We start from the raw sequence: 20,197 nt of genomic DNA, 5'->3' as shown, positions 1-20,197 counted from the left end.
ATAAGCAAACAGGAAACATTTTACAAGAATACTAATAGGAAAAAAATAATGTGGTTTAGAACGTGGAAGGGAGAGACAGGGTAAAGAAAGAGGAAAATAAAGTGTACGTTATGAGAATGGGAAAAAAAAGCCCATGGAAACAGGAAACATTTTACAAGAATACCAATAGGAAAAAAGAATGCGGTTTAGTACGTGGAAGGGACAGACAGGGTAAGGGAAGAGGAAAAGAAGCAAAAGATGATGCAAATAGGAAACTTTTGACAAGAATCTGAATGGGAAAAAAAGATCGAGGTTGATGAAGCAAAAGCAATGCAAAGGTGGAGGGGTTGAAGGCTGCAGGTGTGAATAGGTGAGTGGACAGGTGTGTGTGGGAGGCGAAGGGTGAAAAAAGGTGCACAAGTTGAAGAGTTTAAATGACAGGTGTGTGTGGAAGGTAAATGGATGAACAGGTGTATTCGCGAAGAGCATTATATAAGGCAGGTGTGTGGGAGGTAATTAGATGACAAGGTGTATACGTGGGAGAGCATATATGAGTCAGGTGTATGTGGGAGGTAGAGAGATTAATACATGGAGCAGTTGCATAAGACAGGTGTGTGTGTGTGTGTGTGTGTGTGTGTGTGTGTGTGTGTGTGTGTGTGTGTGATTAGGTTACACATAGACTATAAAACAGGTGTGTGAGGCCAATAATAAAAAAAAAGGTGTGGTTGGAGGATCATAATGAGACACATGTTTAGGTCATGGTGTACAGGTGTTCCGAAACCAGTTAATGCAGGTGTAGAGATGTTACTTTGGAAGGGAAATTGTTGGCTGGAAAGATTTAAGACATGTGTACATATATAAGGCTCTGGATGTTAAGGGAAAGCATGTGAGTATGGAAGAGATGGGAATGTGCTGGATGGAAAGATTTAAGAGAGAGAGGTGTGCATGAATAAGGCTCTGGATGTGAAGGGGAAGCATGTGAGTATGGAAGAGATGGGATGGAAGGAACTGTGCTGGATGGAAATGGATGTGGAGGGGAACGATGTGGATTGGAGAGGATGGAATGGAAGGAAAAAGTACAGGGTGAGTATGGAAGAGATGGGATGGAAGGAACTGTGCTGGATTGAAATGGATGTGGAGGGGAACGATGTGGATTGGAGAGGATGGAATGGAAGGAAAAAGTACAGGGTGAGTATGGAAGAGATGGAATGGAAGGAACTGTGCTGGATTGAAATGGATGTTGAGGGGAACGATGTGGATTGGAGAGGATGGAATGGAAGGAAAAAGTACAGGGTGAGTATGGAAGAGATGGAATGGAAGGAACTGTGCTGGATTGAAATGGATGTGGAGGGGAACGATGTGGATTGGAGAGGATGGAATGGAAGGAAGAAGTACAGGGTGAGTATGGAAGAGATGGAATGGAAGGAACTGTGCTGGATTGAAATGGATGTGGAGGGGAACGATGTGGATTGGAGAGGATGGAATGGAAGGAAAAAGTACAGGGTGAGTATGGAAGAGATGGAATGGAAGGAACTGTGCTGGATGGAAATGGATGTTGAGGGGAACGATGTGGATTGTTGAGGATAGAATGGAAGGAAAAGTACAGGATGGAAAAGGTGAAAGAAACATGTGGATATGGATAGCAAGGGAATGGGTGCGAAGGGTAAGCATGTGTATGGGATTAGGATATAGGAGGAATGGAAGGAAAAGTGCAGGATGGAAACGGTGATACATGTGGATATGGATAGCAAAGGAATGTCTGTGGAGGGCAAGGATGTGTGTAGGGTGTGGAGTGGAAGAGATGGGAAGAAGTTGAATAGGTGTGTAAGGAGAGGATATGTGTAGAATGTGCATATGGGATAGAGAATGGAAGATGTGCTGGATGGAAGGGTTGAGAGATGTGGGTATGAGAAGCAATGGAATAGATGGGAAGGGGAAGCATGCGTTTGAATATGGATGTGGATATGGAAGGGATGGAATGGAATATAAAGTACAGGATGGAAGGGTTGAGACTTGAGAGATATGGTTATGAGAAGCAAGGGAATAGATGGGAAGGGGAAGCATGCGTTTGAATATGGATGTGGATATGGAAGGGATGGAATGGAAGATAAACTACAGGATGGAAGGGTTGAGACTTGAGAGATGTGGTTATGAGAAGCAATGGAATAGATGGGAAGGGGAAGCATGCGTTTGAATATGGATGTGGATATGGAAGGGATGGAATGGAAGATAAAGTACAGGATGGAAGGGTTGAGACTTGAGAGATGTGGTTATGAGAAGCAAGGGAATAGATGGGAAGGGGAAGGATACGTTTGAATATGGAAGGGATGGAATGGAAGTTAAAGTACAGGACGGAAAAGTTTAAATCGAGAGATATATGTAGATAGGAAGGCAATGATCGTGGAGAGGAAGGATATTGATAAGGAAGGGAAGCAAGTGTGCAGGATGAAGGGATTTAAACATTGAATACTAAGACGATGGGTATGAAGGGAAAGGATAATGGAAGGATATGTATTTGATGCCAAGGATATATTTAGAGGGTATTGTATCAGTTGAACGCCTAATTTGCTTACCTAAATCAGGCCTCTAATTCATCGTAACAAAAGCTCTTGCTGCATTGTTCCGATACATTGACTATTCTTGTTTATAATCTATTGTGAAGTTTAATGTGTGATCAATACTGCAATCTGACTACCTTTCTTTCTTTCTGTCAATAATGCAATCTAACTTTCTTCCTTCCTTTCTTTCTGTCAATATAACAATCTCACTTTTTTTTCTGTCAATAATACTATCCAACTTTCTTCCTTTCTTTCTCTGTCAACAATGCAATCTAACTTCCATTCTTACTTTCTGTCAATAATGCAATCTCTCTTCCTTCCTTTCTTTTTCTTTGTCAATAATCCAGTCTCCCTGATAATCGAATTTCCCTTCCTTCCTTTCTTTCTTTCTCTCAATAATGCAGTCTCATATCTTCCTTTCTTTCAGTAATGCAATATAACTTCCTTTCTTCCTTTCTGTCAATAATGCAATCTAACTTTCTTCCTTCCTTTCTTTCTGTCAATATTACAGTCTCACTTTTTTTTCTGTCAATAATACTATCCAACTTTCTTCCTTTCTTTCTCTGTCAACAATGCAATCTAACTTCCATTCTTACTTTCTGTCAATAATGCAATCTCTCTTCCTTCCTTTCTTTTTCTTTGTCAATAATCCAGTCTCCCTGATAATCGAATTTCCCTTCCTTCCTTTCTTTCTCTCAATAATGCAGTCTCATATCTTCCTTTCTTTCAGTAATGCAATATAACTTCCTTTCTTCCTTTCTGTCAATAATACAATATAACTTCCTTTCTCTCTGTCAATAATGCAGTCTCACCTCCTTTCTTTCTTTCTGTCAATAATTAAATCTCGCTTCTTTCCCTCCTTTCCTTGTCTATATTTATGAAGTAGTGAGGATGTGGAAAGGAAGGAAGACAAAAGAATAAAAGTGTGTGTTAAATAAGCAAGTTGAGATGAAAGCATAGCGTGTAGGATGTAAAAGAATTCCAAGCCAGACGTAAACATGTGTCTCCAGCTAACAGGTGTGTGGACAGCAAGCTAGACAGGTGTAAGGATATGAAAGATAGCACATGCTGAAGGAATGGTAAGACGATACAACAGGTGGGCAGGGCGGAGGATATCCAGGTTAAATAATGCAAGGATAATAGAATGGACAGGTAGTGGGTAGACAAGAGTTGAAGGCGTGCAGGTGAAAGAACGAGAAGAATACAAGAGTAAACATAAGGAAAGGACAGAGAGAGAGAGAGAGAGAGAGAGAGAGAGAGAGAGAGAGAGAGAGAGAGAGAGAGAGAGAGAGAGAGAGAGAGAGAGAGAGAGAGAGAGAGAGAGAGAATTTGCAGGTGTGTGAAGGTTACCAGGTGTAGCTTTTGTAAGGTAAATTCCAGTTAACATTTGGGTAAGAGAGAGAGAGAGAGAGAGAGAGAGAGAGAGAGAGAGAGAGAGAGAGAGAGAGAGAGAGAGAGAGAGAGAGAGAGAGAGAGAGAGAGAGAGAGAATAATAGCTTCATCACTTCATTCATCATTCAGGCTTAGATAGTGAGAGAGAGAGAGAGAGAGAGAGAGAGAGAGAGAGAGAGAGAGAGAGAGAGAGAGAGAGAGTAAAGAAAAAGAAGTTGTTTTAACGTAATTTTATGTATAATCAATAGAGCTTGTGTTGCTGGCGGAGTGTTGCAAGGAGTGTGTGTGTGTGTGTGTGTGTGTGTGTATAAAGTTTTGAATTCTTGCCAGTGTTGCAGTCAGGCTTTAATGATGAGTTGCAGGTTTGGAAAAAAAAATAGAAAGAAAACTTGCAGTGTTGTTTGCTACGTAGAGACTGAGTAAGCGCTTGCAGGTGTGTGTGTGTGTGTGTGTGTGTGTGTGTGTGTGTGGGAGAGAGAGAGAGAGTACAGGTTTGGCATGATTGAAATACAGGTGTGATTAGGGGCAAGACAGGTTTGGATGAGGGTAAAGACAGGTGTGTGTGGAATGAGGGAAGGCCAGATGTGTGGTGAGATAATAGTCAGTTGTATGTGTGTAATGGGATGAGCAGGTGTGGACTGAGAGCAAGGCAGGTGTATGGAACGAGAAGGCAGGTGTAGAATTAGGGAGAAGGCAGGTGTGTAATTAAGGGAAGGCAGATGTGTGGTGAGAAAATAATCAGATATGTATATGTAAGGGGAAGGACAGGTGTGGAATGAGGGGAAGAACAGGTGTAAGCAGGTGTGTGGAAGAGGGGAAGGCAGGTTTGGAATGAGAGAAAAGACAGATGTGTAAAGGGAAGTAGGTGAGAGGGGGAAGGCCCGTAGAGAGAGAGAGAGAGAGAGAGAGAGAGAGAGAGAGAGAGAGGTTGTTTTTCCATCTAGAGTTATTTCCTGTCTCCTATTTATTCATTTCCGGTACAACCTTTACTCACTCTTTTCTTTTTTTTACCTTTTGTTATCTCTATATTTGGTTTTTCTTCGACCTCGTGGGTTTATATATATATACATTCTCTCTCTCTCTCTCTCTCTCTCTCTCTCTCTCTCTCTCTCTCTCTCTCTCTCTCTCTCTCTCTCTCTCTCTCTCTCTCTCTCTCTCTCTCTCTCTCTCTCTCTCTCTCTCATTTTGTCCCATTTACTTTATTTTCATTCATATTACCATTAGTTTTCGTTCTTTTTCCATTCATTTTTTTTTTCATCGTCGTCGTCGTCATCATTTGGTCTTGACGGTTTTGTGGATGTCATTATCGTTTATCAATCTCTTTTTCACATCGTAATTATCCATCATAACGGTTATTACCCTCTTAACTAACCTATATTACCATCACTATCACCACCACTATCATCATTGTCTCTCATTTTCTCAGTATATTTCGTTTTCTTTCTCTCCTCTTTCTCTTCTTCTTCTTTTTATTATTATTTTTGTTGTTGTTGTTAGGATTATCAACGTCATCACTAGACTTATTCTGGTATTTATTCAGCTCGTGTTCGTGTGTTTCATGTATAATTCATGTATTGCGTGCAAGGCTTGTGTATTATTCATGACCTTCTTTTATACACACACGTCACACCCTCTTTTTTTTGTATGCTAATATTATACCTGCCCATTAGTTGTGTAGTGGATTTGAGTCTATCATCACATGTGTCGCTATATTTGGACATTTACTCTTTAATTTTGCGGTAATTTTCTTTCCCTGTGATATTTGCGTGTGGGATATATTGTTTAGGTTTGTATGTGCGTCTGTGTGTTCATTCTTTTCACTCTATTGTCCCAGGTGCTCATATACAAGGTTAGGTTAGGTTAGGTGTTCAAATTGCCTCTGTATTCATTATTTTTACTACTGTTACATCTACTCATTCAAGGTCAGGTTAGTTTGTGTTCTAATTTAGTGTCTTTTCATTCATTTCACTTTATCGTCCCAGCTGCTCACATACAAGGTTAGGTCAGGTTAGGTTAGGTGTTCAAATTGCGTCTGTATTCATTCTTTTTACTACTGTTACATCTACTCATTCAAGGTCAGGTTAGTTTGTGTTTTAATTTAGTGCCTCTTCATTGGCACTATATTGTCCCAGCTGCTCATGTACAAGATTAAGTCAGGTTAGGTTAGGTTGTTTTCTAAATGCTTCTGCGTGTTCATTCTTTTCACTCTTATTGTTCAAACTACTCTTCAGCAAGTTTGTGTTCTAATTTAGTGTCTTCATTCGCAATATATTGTTTATCGTCTACACATACAAGGTTAGGTCAGGTTTGGTTGTGTTTTATTCGCGTCTCCATTCATTCCTTTCACTATCTAATTTGGTGCTCTTCATTCAATATATATTTGTCCCTGCTGCTCATATACAAAGTTAGGGTTAGGTAGGTGTTTCAATTGCCTCTGTATCATTATTTTTTACTACTGTTATCTACTCATTCAATTTCAGGGTTTGTTTTTTTTGTTTTTTATCTCTTTGCCTTGTATTGTCACAGCTGATCATTAATTTTCGTGGGGCGTTAGAATTTTATGTTCAGTTGGTTTATCATAGACGAAGATAGGGGAGGTTAACGTTAGGTTGCGTTCTAAGTGCATTTGTGGGTTAATTCCTTTCACTATATTAGGACTGCTACTCATTTTTAGTAGACATTCATATTAGGCAAGGCAAGATTAGGTTAGATTAAGTTAGATAGCTTTCGATTTGCGTCATTGTTCACTTATGTCACTATTTTCACAGGAATTCAGTATTTTTTGAGGCAGATAGGCTATTGCATTCCCTGTGCTTGTACACTCGAATGTTATGCTCCACTTGTGTCCATACGAAGATCATTACATCGGTTAAGTTGAGCCTGGTGTGCACTCTGCATTATCTCTTATCACTAATCTGTCACAGCTACTCTTTTTTGGGGGGGGGAGATATTACATTTCCAGGGTTTATTTACGTCAAATTTTATGCTCTATTGGTTTTGCTTAGTAATAGGTAATTATTTTTGTTAGGTTGCATATTCTGTAATCTGTATATTCATTTGCATCCTGTTTTCACAGTTAATCATTATTTTTGCGAGATATTGTATTCCCAGCGTTTTTTTATTTTTATACCGTATTCAGATTTATGGTCTCTTGTTTCCAGTGCAAAAAAGGTCGTTATTTTGGTTGAGTTAAATTAGGTTGTGCACTTTTTGCTTTGTACATTTTCTTTTATTACAGTATTTCCACATTTAACTTTTTTTCTGTGGGGATATTGCATTCCCAGCGCTTATAACCATCTATTTTTATACTCTATTGGAAATACATATGCAAGGTTTATTATTTGGGTTGGGTTGCGTACGATTTGCGCTGTATGTTCACTTCTGTCATTTTCCTCTTGTTTTCGGTGTTTTTTTGCGAGATTATTGTGCAAACGTATCGGATTTTATGGGATATTGCCTGTGCGAATGAAGGGGGTATTTATTAACTATGTTTACGTATATGAAGTACAGCATCCGTTGTTGTTTAGGGCTGGTTTTGCGTTGCTCGCGTATTACAGGGGATGGTTGGTTGGTGAGGCTTTGGTTGGGTTAGGTTGGGTGAGCTTGGTGAGGTTGTTTAGGGCTGGTTTTGCGTTGCTCGCGTATTACAGGTACACGAGGCAGAAAGAAGGTAAATTAACAGGTATATAAATGTGTTAATGAAGAACGTAAGTATTGTCTACGATTGAGAGCCGATTTCACAGTCCAACACTGTCTTCGTAACAGCCCGAACCAAACTATAGAATCCCATACAATCCAAAACGGTGAGGTCTTCGATGCCACACTAAATACACAAGACTTTTCCTGTATAGTTTCATCAAATTTGTGAACTTAAATATAAACACCAGACACTATACAAGGAAATTTCGAAGGCTCTGGCATTGGTTTGGGAGCTTACTAACCCGTCATGGGGAACTGTGAAACTGGCCCTGAATAGTTGGTTTGGTGTGGTGTGCGCGTGGGTGTTGGTGATCATGTGAGGCGGAGGGGGATGTAGCTATGTATAGTTAGTGTGTGTGTGTGTGTGTGTGTGTGTGTGTGTGTGTGTGTGTGTGGATTAGGGAGGGATTAAGGGTAATTAACGTAAGTTCCGATAGACGAATTCGTAAAGCAGCATCAGTTTCGGTGTACGTGAACACGGAAACGGCACCATATTCGTTACACGCGAAACCAGAAAGGCATAAAGTTCGATATACGCGAAATAGAACGGGTCGCGAAGTTTTAAAGCGTTATGAGTTCGCGTATACCGAATTTGATGAAGTTCTGTTTTCGCGATGACTGAATTTGGTGCCGTTTATTTTCGCGACTGGTGAAGTTTAATTTTTGTTTTCGCCTTTTCCAAATTAGACGCAGCTCTGTGTTCGCTATTACCAAATTTTGTGCCGTTTGTTTTCGCGTACACCGAGTTTTATGGCGTTCTATTTTCGCGCATAACGTATTCAGTGCCGTTAATTTTCGCGGATCGAATTTTATGCCGTTCTGTTTCCCCCTATAACGAATTCTGTGCCATTTCTGTGTTTGCGTATACCGAAGTAAATGACCGAAGCTGTACGAGTATATCGGAACTTACGTTATGTGGATTCGATCATTTGCAATACTTACCTTAACCTTACCCTAATTAACGTATTTGCTTACCTGCTCGTTCACCTTCATTCCTTTTCGTGTAACTGCAAATCTTTTCCAGTACTATAACAAGAGGTTCCCCTTTGCTCTCCTTTCTTGTCTACTTTTCCTCTATTTCTCGCCTTTCCCCTCCTTCCCTTCCTCTTTCTCTTTTCCACGTCCTTCCCATCTCTTCCACCTCCTCCCCTCTTTCCTTTCCCTTTCTCCTTATTCCACTCTTTTATCTTGCACTTCCCCTCTTTCTCATTCGGTTTCCCCTCTTTTTCATTCCTTCTCCCCTCTTCTTCTCCCTTCTCTTCTTGTTCCTTCTTTCTTCTCATTCCTTTCATCTCCTCTCTCTATATATTCCTTTCTATTCCTTCTTTCAATGTTTTCTTTTAATTTTCTTTTCAGTTCTAATTGTGTTTATTGGGTAAGCCAGTTAGTCAGTCAGTCAGTCAGTTGTTAGTCTTTTGGCCAGTCAGTCAGTCAGTCATAAGGTTGCGTTGCTTGAAAGCCATGAATCAGCTGAAGCCTTTGATGAGTCAGTGAGTCAAGCATATCTGTGTGTGTGTGTGTGTGTGTGTGTGTGTGTGTGTGTGTGTGTGTGTGTGTGTGTGAAGGATGAGTAAGTTTCTATTGGTTTGCTTGTGGGTAAATGTGGATTGGTGTGGATGAGTGTGGATGAATGGTTTGGTGTGGTATGGCTGTGGGTGTGGGTGAATCATATGAGGTGGAGGGTGTATATAATTATGTAGCTAGTGTTTGCGTGCGTTAGCGTGGATTAGGGAGGGAGGTAGGGTAATTAAAGCAAATGATTGGTGATTATTAACGGATCATTAAAAAGTTGATTAGAAGACAAGGTAATGGTTTGGGGAGTGAATTATGTAAAGTTAAAATCTCATACAGAGAGAGAGAGAGAGAGAGAGAGAGAGAGAGAGAGAGGGGTGAAAGTTGTGGTGATGGTGTGCGTGTGGTGACTTTAGAGGTTAGGTTAGAAAGTTCAGTAAGACTAGTGGGTGACTGGTGTTAGTGGTGGTGTTGTGAAAGCCGTGATGATCGTGTGAGTCTGAATGTTTACGAGTGTGACTGGGAACGGACTGGATTGGATGAGTAGGGGAACGTTCGCGGCTTAGTGGTGGTGTGTGTAAGAGCTATTTATAGTTGACGTGGAAATAGGAAAAGTTTTCGTTGCGGGAGCGGCTTAGAAGTGGTGAGCTGCAGAGGTGAATGGTTGACTGGCGGTTGTGAAATGGGAAGTGTTGGCAAGGTCTTGAGGATTGGTGTTGAGTGTGTGTGTTTATGTTGGAAAGGGAGCAGTTGTGGCCTGCGAGTGAGTCGGTGTGTGACTGTGTGAGTGTGTGTAAAAGACGTTGTTTGTGTGAGTTGTAGAATGAGTCGTGCAAAAGTAATAAATATTTATGTAGTAATAGTTCCTTGAAATGTGTTGGCGCAGTGGTGGGCACGGTTTCGCTAATCCGCTAACCGCTAATTAGCTAGCTAATGTTTTCGTTAGCTGATAAGCGTTTTCGCTAATTTTGGAAACAGTTAGCGGACCAATTAGCTTCCGCTAAACGTATTTCTTCCTCCGCTAACTTACGTCCACTAAAAAATTCATACAGGTTTGTTCATGTCCGTTGTGGGCAGACACAGCACTAGTTGAGCCACATGCCGCAATAATTCCAGGGCTCCCACTTTTGGGTCAATTACGCCTTAAAGTAGGGTAATTGGACAATTGTTAGGGAAACTTTTTGGTATTTTAGGGTTACGCATCTTTCCAACTCTTTGAACTCGGGATTTAATAACAAGAATTCGATATTTTCCACCCGACAAGAAATATCACTCCTATTTACTTACTCACTTAATATACTCCTTAGTATTATTTACATTTATGTATCTAAATTGATCCACTATCCCCAGCTGTGTGGGGGAGCAGTCCTGTGTAGTGTGTCATCAGATATCTTATCAGATTTTGCCTTTCTGCACTGTTATTGCAAGTTCATATATACAGCATACATAAAGTGTATGTTGAATTTAATTTGTGTACACCTTTATCATCACCTAATTTTGGCATGCTATTCCTTCCTGGTAAGCTCTATGTCTAAGCTACAACATATTGAAATTTCAGATCACAAGGTCTTTTTAAGGGTTTTAGAGCCTAAATTATAAATCGAAGCTAAATCCATATAAACAAATTTTTGCGATTAGCGGTCAGCGTTAGCTTCCACGAATTTCTTTATCAGTTTAGCGGTTTAGCGTAAGCGAAGCTAACTTTTTAGTTAGTGGATTACCAGTTAGCGAAGCTAACTTTTCGGTTAGCGGTGCCCACCATTGGGTGGTGTCGTGAGACTGACTGCTGAAGTATTCATTGGGGAACACCCGAGGTCGAAAAGTGGAGTTGCCTCGCGTGAGACTTACAAAGAATAGAGAAATAACATTCAGACTTGCTGAAGGTCATGTCAATACAGGTCTGTCTCGAGGAGGAGGCAAGACGATCATATCAGTGAAGCGTGGATGTCTCAGGTCTTATTGTTTGTAGATGCTACCAGCATCTTTCGAGTCAGTCTCAAGATAGCACTTCAGTGTCTAAGATTAGGCATCTAGCTCGCTATGAAGGACTTCGAGTAGCTGAATCCTAAAGTGAACAGCTAGCTGTAGTGTGAAGGAAGCCGACTCACAAACCACCCGTTCTTGTTGAAAGTAGCAATGCTGTGGCAAGGTTGATAATTGAGACATCTGGTGTTCATAGCTTTTACTTACTTGAATAGCAGAATGTTAAAGGTTAAACCATGATCCCGAAGTTCCCTGAAGTATTAGTGGTACAGTAGTCCGGACTGTTCCTAATAACTGGTGAGAGTCTTGAGCCTTCCTGACTCGAGAGGGAGAGAGGACTGTCGTGATGAGGGGTAGTGTTCATTGATGTACTACTTGAAGGAAGTCTCGGCCACTTGTTTAACTCTCAGAAAACGGAAGCTGAGTTCAGGTCTGGCAAGTTAGCAAATGATCCGTAGCCTAGCTTTCTCGTCTCGTCTTGGAATGCGTGTACTCGGGAAGGCGCTCGATCTGGTCATTTTAAAGTACTGTGGGAGCCCTTGGGATTCCTCGGGATTCTTGAACAGATTTTTGACCTGATGATCGACATTCACTTGGGGCACTGAGGGTGCCATGAAGTGTGGGAAAGTGTATCATTACCAAACATCTTTCCCGTCAGGGCAGAATGTCCTTGCCCCCTCTCTGTTCACCGCCTCTATGTTGAGCATTGTCCAGACTCGTCCACGTAATTAACTGCAGAACATCTGTTGGGACTGTAAAGATCACTTAGTCTGGTTATTGCTTCGTGTAACTTTTGGCAGAGTTGCTGGTATTTCTTGTAGCTTTGGAGGCACTGTTTGGAGTAGAGGAGCCTTTGAATCTCGAGGTCTCCTAGTCCAAGATGTAGGACAAAGGGTTTGGAGACTAGCTGGATGAAACAGTACAGTGTGTTCACTCATGACGAGGGCTTGAGAACTTACGATGACACTATGTAGCTACACTGATGCCTTTAGGAATCTTTCGATATCTTCGCAGAATGATGGGGTGCGAAACCCAGTGTTTGTGTTTTCCAAAGCGTTACCGGCGTATCTCATGACCAATTTGTGTGGAAAGGGAATGAAACACGCTCGGGGAATATAGCCCTTACTGCACTCCAGGATCCAGCATCATTGTTGATAAGCAGCTTCTTGCATTCAGGGGTAAATGCCCCTTCCGAATGTATATCCCTAATAAGCCTACTAAACATTGGATATGACTTGTGCTAGCCAACGATGTTGAGAACAGATACCTCCTCAGTAGGGTACTTTACCTAGGGAAACGTACTAATCCTCCACAGAACATGACACTTGACAAGAAGTATCATCAGACAAACCACCAGACATCAGACAAGACCACTGATAATTGGTTCACTGGAGTTCCTTTTATCGGGGATATGCTGTTGCACTACGGAATTACTGTGGTTGTTACTGGAAGAGCCTGCGCAAAATTGTCTTACTGAAGGCTAGTAGTGACTGGTGTGACTTTAGAAAATGCCACGTAAGAGTAATGGGACGGGTATTCAATAGAGGACTGGCGTCAGGGAACGTAGGGAGTTTATCCAGCATGTAGCTTTCTTCGATGAAAAGCATGTTGAGAGGACGTAGGAGGATGTCTAGACAACCCCCGTGTGGTGTCATTGCACAGTTAGTTTTGATGTGGCGAATCTATTACCGGTTCACTGAACTAAATAGTAAGTATGGTTAAGCTATGCTGCTAACAGGCTGGGGCTGTGGTGGTGCATAACCGCGAGCAGGAAGCAGATGAAGGAGGGAAGGAGGGTGCGAGCTATAGGAGTGAGAGATGAAGTCTGTGGATAAATTGAGAGAGAGAGAGAGAGAGAGAGAGAGAGAGAGAGAGAGAGAGAGAGAGAGAGAGAGAGAGAGAGAGAGCACCCATATCAGCTCATAGTTTACATTTGAGGCAGTGAACTCTGGAGTGCTTGATAAGAGAGAGAGAGAGAGAGAGAGAAGCGCTGCGCGGCGGTGTGTGGTGAGGTGGTGGTGATGCATGGTGGTGGTGGTGAGGTGGTGAGGAAGAGGCGGTCGATAAGCCTGGGGGCGGAGGAGGAAGAGGAGGAGGAGGAGCCAGATCGTGAGCCAGGAGCCAGAGAGCCTGTTAGGTGGCTCTTCCCAGTGGCTCTGCTCTCTAGATAGCCTCGTCCTCCTCCTCCGCCTCCCCATCTCCCGGGTTCCTCCGCTCGCCGCTAGCTCCTCCCCTTCTCTCTTTTCTTTCTCACTCGCGCACTCAACCGACTCACGCACTCACTCTCTCACTCTGTAAAGCTCTTTTCCCCGCGCTCTCTCTACCTCCGCGCCGGGAACTTGTGTGAGGGTGCGTGCGTGCGTTGTCCCTTAAAGTCTCACGCACGCACGCACACACGCACACACGAACTCGCTCACAGGGAGGGAGGTGGCTGGGGGAGAGAGCGAGCGAGCCAGCTAGAGAGAGGGAAAGAGAGAGCGCGAGAGGGAGAGAGAGAAAGAGAGAGCAAGCGAGAAGGACCCGAGCCCAGACTCTACTCAGCATATTCTTCGTGCGATCCCGTGTTTGGGCGGGTCGGGTGCTCTTGACTCTACCTGTGTGTGTGCGTGTGTTTGCGTGTGTGTGTGTGCGTGTGTGTGTGTGGCAGCGACCCACCACCACACACCACCCTAGCACACACCCCAAAACAGTGTTGCAGTGCGTGGTGAACTGAAACTAACTGTGGTATTGCTGTGTTAGTGTTGGACCGTTTCTCAACATCATCTCAACACCATTCTCACACCGCCACAGGATTTATTTAGAAGGACTTAGCGGTGTTGACGATATCCTTCTCTTCTCCTCTTCCTCTTCTTCCTCCTCCTCCTCCTCCTTCATCACCACTTGTAGCCAACACCAGCGCCTCCTCTTCAGCACTTCCAGGTGAGCCCGAGTGGAGGTGTGTGTGGTGTTGAAGGAGTCTTTTGGTGGTGAACGTGATGTTATGCTAGAGACTGCGAGGGAGCGAAGTACTGGCGGTGGTGGTACTGGTGGTGTTGTGTGAGGTAGAGGTCATAGGGGTTGGTGTTGAGGTACTGGTGGTGGTGGTGGTGGTAGTGAGCCGGCCGGTGATGTTTGTTGTGACTAGGGATGGTGATGAGAGGTCGGCTATAGCTTTGATGGTGAGGGTTGTGATGTGGTGGTGATAGTGAGTTGTGTTGACGTGTTGTGTTATAGATGGCGTGAGTGGTGATAGTGATGTTAATAGTGATGTTATTGGTGATGAAAAGAATACATGAGAATACTGATAGCTTGATGGTGAGGGTTGTGATGATGTGTGGTGGTGATAGTGATGTTGACGTGTTGTGTTTATAGATGACGTGAGTGATGATAGTGATGTTAGTAGTGATGATGTTACTGGTGGTTAAAAGGAATACATGAAAACACTGATAGCTTGATGGTGAGGGCTGTGATGATGTGTGGTGGTGATAGTGATGTTGACGTGTTGTGTTTATAGATGGCGTGAGTGGTGATAGTGATGTTAGTAGTGATGTTATTGGTGGTGAAAAGGAATACATGATAACACTGATAGCTTGATGGTGAGGGTTGTGATGATGTGTGGTGGTGATAGTGATGTTGACGTGTTGTGTTTATAGATGGCGTGAGTGGTGATAGTGATGTTAGTAGTGATGATGTTACTGGTGGTTAAAAGGAATACATGAAAACACTGATAGCTTGATGGTGAGGGTTGTGATGATGTGTGGTGGTGATTGTGATGTTGATGTGTTGTGTTTATAGATGACGTGAGTGATGATAGTGATGTTAGTGATGATGTTACTGGTGGTGAAAATGAATACATGAAAACACTGATAGCTTGATGGTGAGGGTTGTGATGTATGGTGGTGATAGTGATGTTGACGTGCTGTGTTTATAGATGGCGTGAGTGGTGATAGTGATGTTGACGTGCTGTGTTTATAGATGGCGTGAGTGGTGATAGTGATGTTAGTGATGATGTTACTGGTGGTGAAGGGAATACAAGAAAACACTTGACTCTGATGTGGTAGCGAGGTTGAATTAGTTGTTTATAGATGCCGTCAGTGGTGATAGTGTTACTGGTGGTGGTGGTGATGATGATGGTGATGTTTTAGTGGTAGTGATGGTGATGATGTGTTTATAAATAGCCTAGTGGGTGATGATGTCGGAAAGTAGGGAATACGAGATGATGTACAGTGGTGGATAATTGAGGATAGTGATGATGTTTATAAATAGCCTAGTTAGTGATGGTAATGGTGAAGGAGGGAGTGAATGGTGGGAATACAATGAGATAATTATGATATAGCTTGGTACATATAAGATGGTTGTAAGTTGTATATTCATGATTGACTCACTGCCTTACTCACCTTAGTTACTCACCTTCCCAATAGTGAATATGAGACACGACATGAGTTGGCCAAATAGCTAGTTACCCAATCCTGAACAAATTGAGAGACACTAATAAATATAGGCTTACATTTCACATATCGAGAACTACAACATTAAGAACAACACTTTTTTTTATAATGCTAGCCTGATACATCCAACTACACTTACATAGCTAGCCTAATACATCCAACTACACTTATATAGCTAGCCTAATACATCCAACTACACTTATATAGCTAGCCTAATACATCCAACTACACCATTTTATACAGCTAGCCTAATACATCCAACTACACTTATATAGCTAGCCTAATACATCCAACTACACTTATATAGCTAGCCTAATACATCCAACTACACTTATATAGCTAGCCTAATACATCCAACTACACTTATATAGCTAGCCTAATACATCCAACTACACTTATATTATATAGCTAGCCTAATACATCCAACTACACTTATATAGCTAGCCTAATACATCCAACTACACTTATATAGCTAGCCTAATACATCCAACTACACTTATATAGCTAGCCTAATACATCCAACTACACTTATATAGCTAGCCTAATACATCCAACTACACTTATATAGCTAGCCTAATACATCCAACTACACTTATATAGCTAGCCTAATACATCCAACTACACTTATATAGCTAGCCTAATACATCCAACTACACTTATATACCTAGCCTAATACATCCAACTACACTTATATAGCTAGCCTAATACATCCAACTACACTTATATAGCTAGCCTAATACATCCAGTCATACATGCAGTCCCTCCCTCCCTTCCTCCCTTATAGCCATTCATGCAGTTAAACAATCACTCCATACACGCATTCAAAGCCCAGTCATGTATTTTTATGTATTACCTTGTTTTTGGTAATCTAATCTTATCTTATCGTGAAACTGAAGGGGGTATCAAGGTTGTGAGAGTAGAGAGAGGGAAGGAAGGGTAAGGAGTAGGTGGGAGACAGTTTATTTTTGCCTGATTATTAAAACTATGAATAAAAGTTAATAAGATAGAAGGGTTGAGTGTGTAGGAAGTGGAGAGGGGGAAGAAGAGGCAAGGAAGGGAAGGTTAGGTAGAGAAGGATAGATTGTTAGATAGTTTTAGTTTTGCTTCACTTTGAAACTATAAATAAAAGTTAATAGGGTAGAAGGGTTGAGTGTGTACTGGTGGTGTGTAGGAAGTGGAGAGGGGGAAGAAGAGGCAAGGAAGGAAAGATTAGGTAGAGAAGGATGGATTGTTAGATAGTTTAGTTTTGCTTCACTTTTGAAACTATGCTTAAAACCGAAGGGGAAATGGTAGTTAAGTTGTATACAGGTAACATGTAGTAGAGAGAGAGGGGGAAGTAGAGGTAAAGAGAGAAGGGTTAGGTAAAAAAAAGATAGATTGTTACTTTTGCTTAACTTTTGAAACTATAAGACTGAATTTGTAGTGAAGGGAGAGATGATGAAGAAGAGGTTAGAGAGGTCAGGTAAGAGAGAGATTGCTAGTTAGCTTAGCACAAGTGTAGTGGTAGTGATGTATGTATTAATGAAGGGAGGGAAGGAGGAGGAGGAATACGGATGTGAGCAGGTGAGTGAATATAGATTGCTAGTTAGTAGTTTCGTAGCACATGTGTCTTGATGGTGAGGCATTGATGAAGGCAGGGAAGGGAAGGGGAGGAGAAGGGGGGGTGGGAGAGCAGTTAATGGAAGGTATGTGTTAGTTTAATGATACAGGTGAGGTACTTCAGTGTCAGGTATAAGAAAGAGATACCGTACCGTACTAGCAAAATTAATAGTGTGGAGGTGATGATAGTTATTGTGATGATGGTGGTAGCTAGTGGTGATGAGGCCAGGGAGGGAGAGGCTAAAAAGAGGAATACGGGGACAGGTGAGGTGTTAGTTTAGAAGCACAGGTAAATAGTGCAGGTATGGCTAACGAGGTGATAGTGGAGAGGTAGTTAGAGGTAGTTATTACATTAGGGAAGGAAAGGAAGAGTTAGGATGTTAATTTAGAAGCACAGGTAAGAAAATACGTTAACGAGGTGATTGTGATGAGGGAAAAAAATAGTTTGGATATTAATTTAGAAACACAGGTTAGGGAATGCAGGTATGGCTAACAAGGTGATGGTGGTGAGGTTATGACGTTAGGGAAGGAAAATAAGAGTTAGGATGTGAATTTAAAAGCACAGGTAAAAAAAAAATGCAGGTATATATGGAGAAGCAGTGATGTTAGGGAAGGAAATGAAGAATAGGATGTTAATTTAGAAGCACAGGTAAGAAGAGGCAGGTATATATATGGCTAACGAGGGGATGGTGGTGAGGTAGGGACAACGTTAGGGAAGGAAAGGAAGAGTTAGAATGTTTGTTAAGAAGCACGTGATGGTGTTAAGTAAAGGGTGGCGAGGAGGGGAGAGCAAGGGGAGAGTGCGGATGTTTGTTTAGTATCACAGCGGAGGACGGAGATGCAGGTGTAGGTGAAGACCGGATGGAGATAGGATGGTGAGGGAGGGGAGAGCAAGGAGAGGTGGGATGTAGTTAGTTGACACAGGTGAAGACAGGTGTGGCTAAGGATGTAATGGTGAGGTGGTGGTGATGTTAGTTAGTTGACACAGGTGAAAACAGGTGTAGCTAAGGATGTGATGGTGATGAGGTGGTGGTTATGGTGATGTTAAAAAGAGGGATGTTGAGGAAAGGTAGACTATTAGAGGTGAAAGGACAGGTAGAACAGGAGATGCAGGTATATAGAAGTGATGATGGGGAGGTGATGTGATGTTTAGAAAGAGGAAGAGAGAGATGAGGGGAAAAAGGTAAGGAATGGGAAGTGTGCGTTCAGTAAAAAAACCCCCCCCCAAAAAAAAAAAAAACACCAGAGGAAGAAAGATACAAGAAAACAAAAGAAGACGGCCCTAGGAAACGATTCAAAGCAATACAGGCCACAAAAAAAAGCGGAGAAAAGGTAGAAGAAAATGAAAGAGACGAAGGAAACCAGAACAAGAAAGAGGTGATGATGTTGAGAGTGGGATGTTGGGAGGGACAAGTGGTGATGTGCGTGTGGGTGTTATATCACCTGTGTTGGCGTGGACACCTGTGCTTGGCGGTGGTGGTGATGGTGGTGAGGTGACTAGGTAAAAGGATCTTGTGATGATGATTTTCCCGCTCATTTTGGTAACTTTTTTCACACAGTTCGTCTTTTTTTTTTCTTTTTTTTTCCGTGAGGCTGATAACTTTGTGTGTGTGTGTGTGTGTGTGTGTGTGTGTGTGTGTGTGTGTGTGTGTGTGTTTCATTTGTCTGCGTTTTGTTTCTGATTTTTGTTTTGTTTTTGTTTATTTTTATTTTCTGTGAGGCTGAAAACTTTGTGTGTGTGTGTGTGTGTGTGTGTGTTTGTGTGTGTGTGTGTGTGTCAAGGCCAAGCAGGAGCGTGAGGTGTGTTGCGAATACCTGAACGAGTGGTGGTGGTGGTGGTGGTGGTGGTGTTGCCGGGATGGGGTTGCTGGGAGGAAGGAAGGAGCGTTGTGCTGTGTTGCCTTGACCGTGGGTGTTGCTGAGAAGCGTTGCGTTGCGTTGCCCCGGGAGACGGCGACTTGGGGCGTGCATCAATAGCTCCTGTGTTGCGGGTGTTGAGTGTTACGGGACTTGTGTTGTGGAAGGGCTGGGAGAGGGCAAGAATAGAGCGCTGGTGTTTCGTTTTTTTTCTTCTTTTTTGTCCTTTTCCTTTCATAGGGGCGTCTTTATCAATGGCTGGTGTGTTGCGTGTGTGTTACTGTGGGAAGGTTTTGTGTTGATGTAGGGTTGGAAATGGTAAAAAAATATAGTGTTTGTTTTTTCTTCCATCTTCTAGTTTTCTTTTGTTTTCTTCGTTGTGTTGCGATTGGTAGCGGTTGTGTTGCAGTAGTAGTAGTAATAGTAGTAGTAGTTGTAGTAGTAGTAGTAGTAGTAGTAGTAGTAGTAGTAGTAGTAGTAGTTGTTGGTGTTTCGTAATTAAGGTCCATCTAGTTTTCTTTTGTTTTCTTCGTTTGTGTTGCGATTGTTAGCGGTTGTGTTGCAGTAGTAGTAGTAGTAGTTGTTGTTGTTTCGTAATTAAGGTAGATAATGATTAAGATAAGTAAAAGTAATATATATTTGGTGGGTTTTTTTTTTTTTTTGGTTTCTTCTAGTTCTCTTTTCTTCGTTTGTGTTGCAGTAGAAGTAGTAGTAACAGTAGTAGTTGTAATTGTTAAAGTTGTACATAATTGCAGCAGATAACAACAACGAAGTAAAGTAGAAACAGCATTAGTACACACATACCTGTCTTCTGTTCATTAATTTTACCTGATACCTTTCCCCAGCCTGCAGCCATTACACAGTGCTATTAATACATGATGATAATTACTCCACAACATTCACGCCTCCGATATATTTTTACCTCACTAATACATGCATTCAATTAGACGCGATGAACCGGGAGTATACGGGGAAGGCAACCCAAGTGTTATTAATTTAGTGTAGTTACCCTCTAAGGAAGTTTGAACAATCTTCTTGGGTTACCCCTTTACTATGGAAACTTGCGAGTGGTGGTGGTGGTGGTGGTAGGGGAAGGGAAGGAAGTGAGGAGAGGAGGGGGTTGAAGGTGGTGGTGGTGATGGTGATAGTGGTGGTGGTGGTAGGGGAAGGGAAGGAAGTGAGGAGAGGAGG

General features: G+C 42.1%; 1 protein-coding gene across 7 annotated transcripts in view; it reads left to right on the top strand.

The window, feature by feature from the left end:
• LOC126981806 (hornerin-like) overlaps positions 1 to 20,197 on the top strand; it is a 161,991-nt gene that overhangs the window by 9,520 nt on the left and 132,274 nt on the right. The window contains exon 1 of one of the 7 annotated variants that reach the window (XM_050833366.1): positions 13,364 to 14,042. The exons of 5 other annotated variants lie outside the window; for them this stretch is intronic. The gene's annotated coding sequence lies outside the window, so the exon portion shown is untranslated. Of the gene's footprint in view, positions 1 to 13,363; positions 14,043 to 14,263; positions 14,282 to 20,197 lie in introns of those variants that run through there. One more of the 7 variants, XM_050833372.1, reaches the window with a different exon arrangement.

Source organism: Eriocheir sinensis, chromosome 49 (genome assembly GCF_024679095.1).
Source record: "Eriocheir sinensis breed Jianghai 21 chromosome 49, ASM2467909v1, whole genome shotgun sequence".
NCBI classification, from domain to species: Eukaryota; Metazoa; Arthropoda; class Malacostraca; order Decapoda; family Varunidae; genus Eriocheir; species Eriocheir sinensis.
The sequence above is the reverse complement of the archived record's forward strand: the minus strand, read 5'-3'. Positions and strand labels throughout refer to the sequence as shown.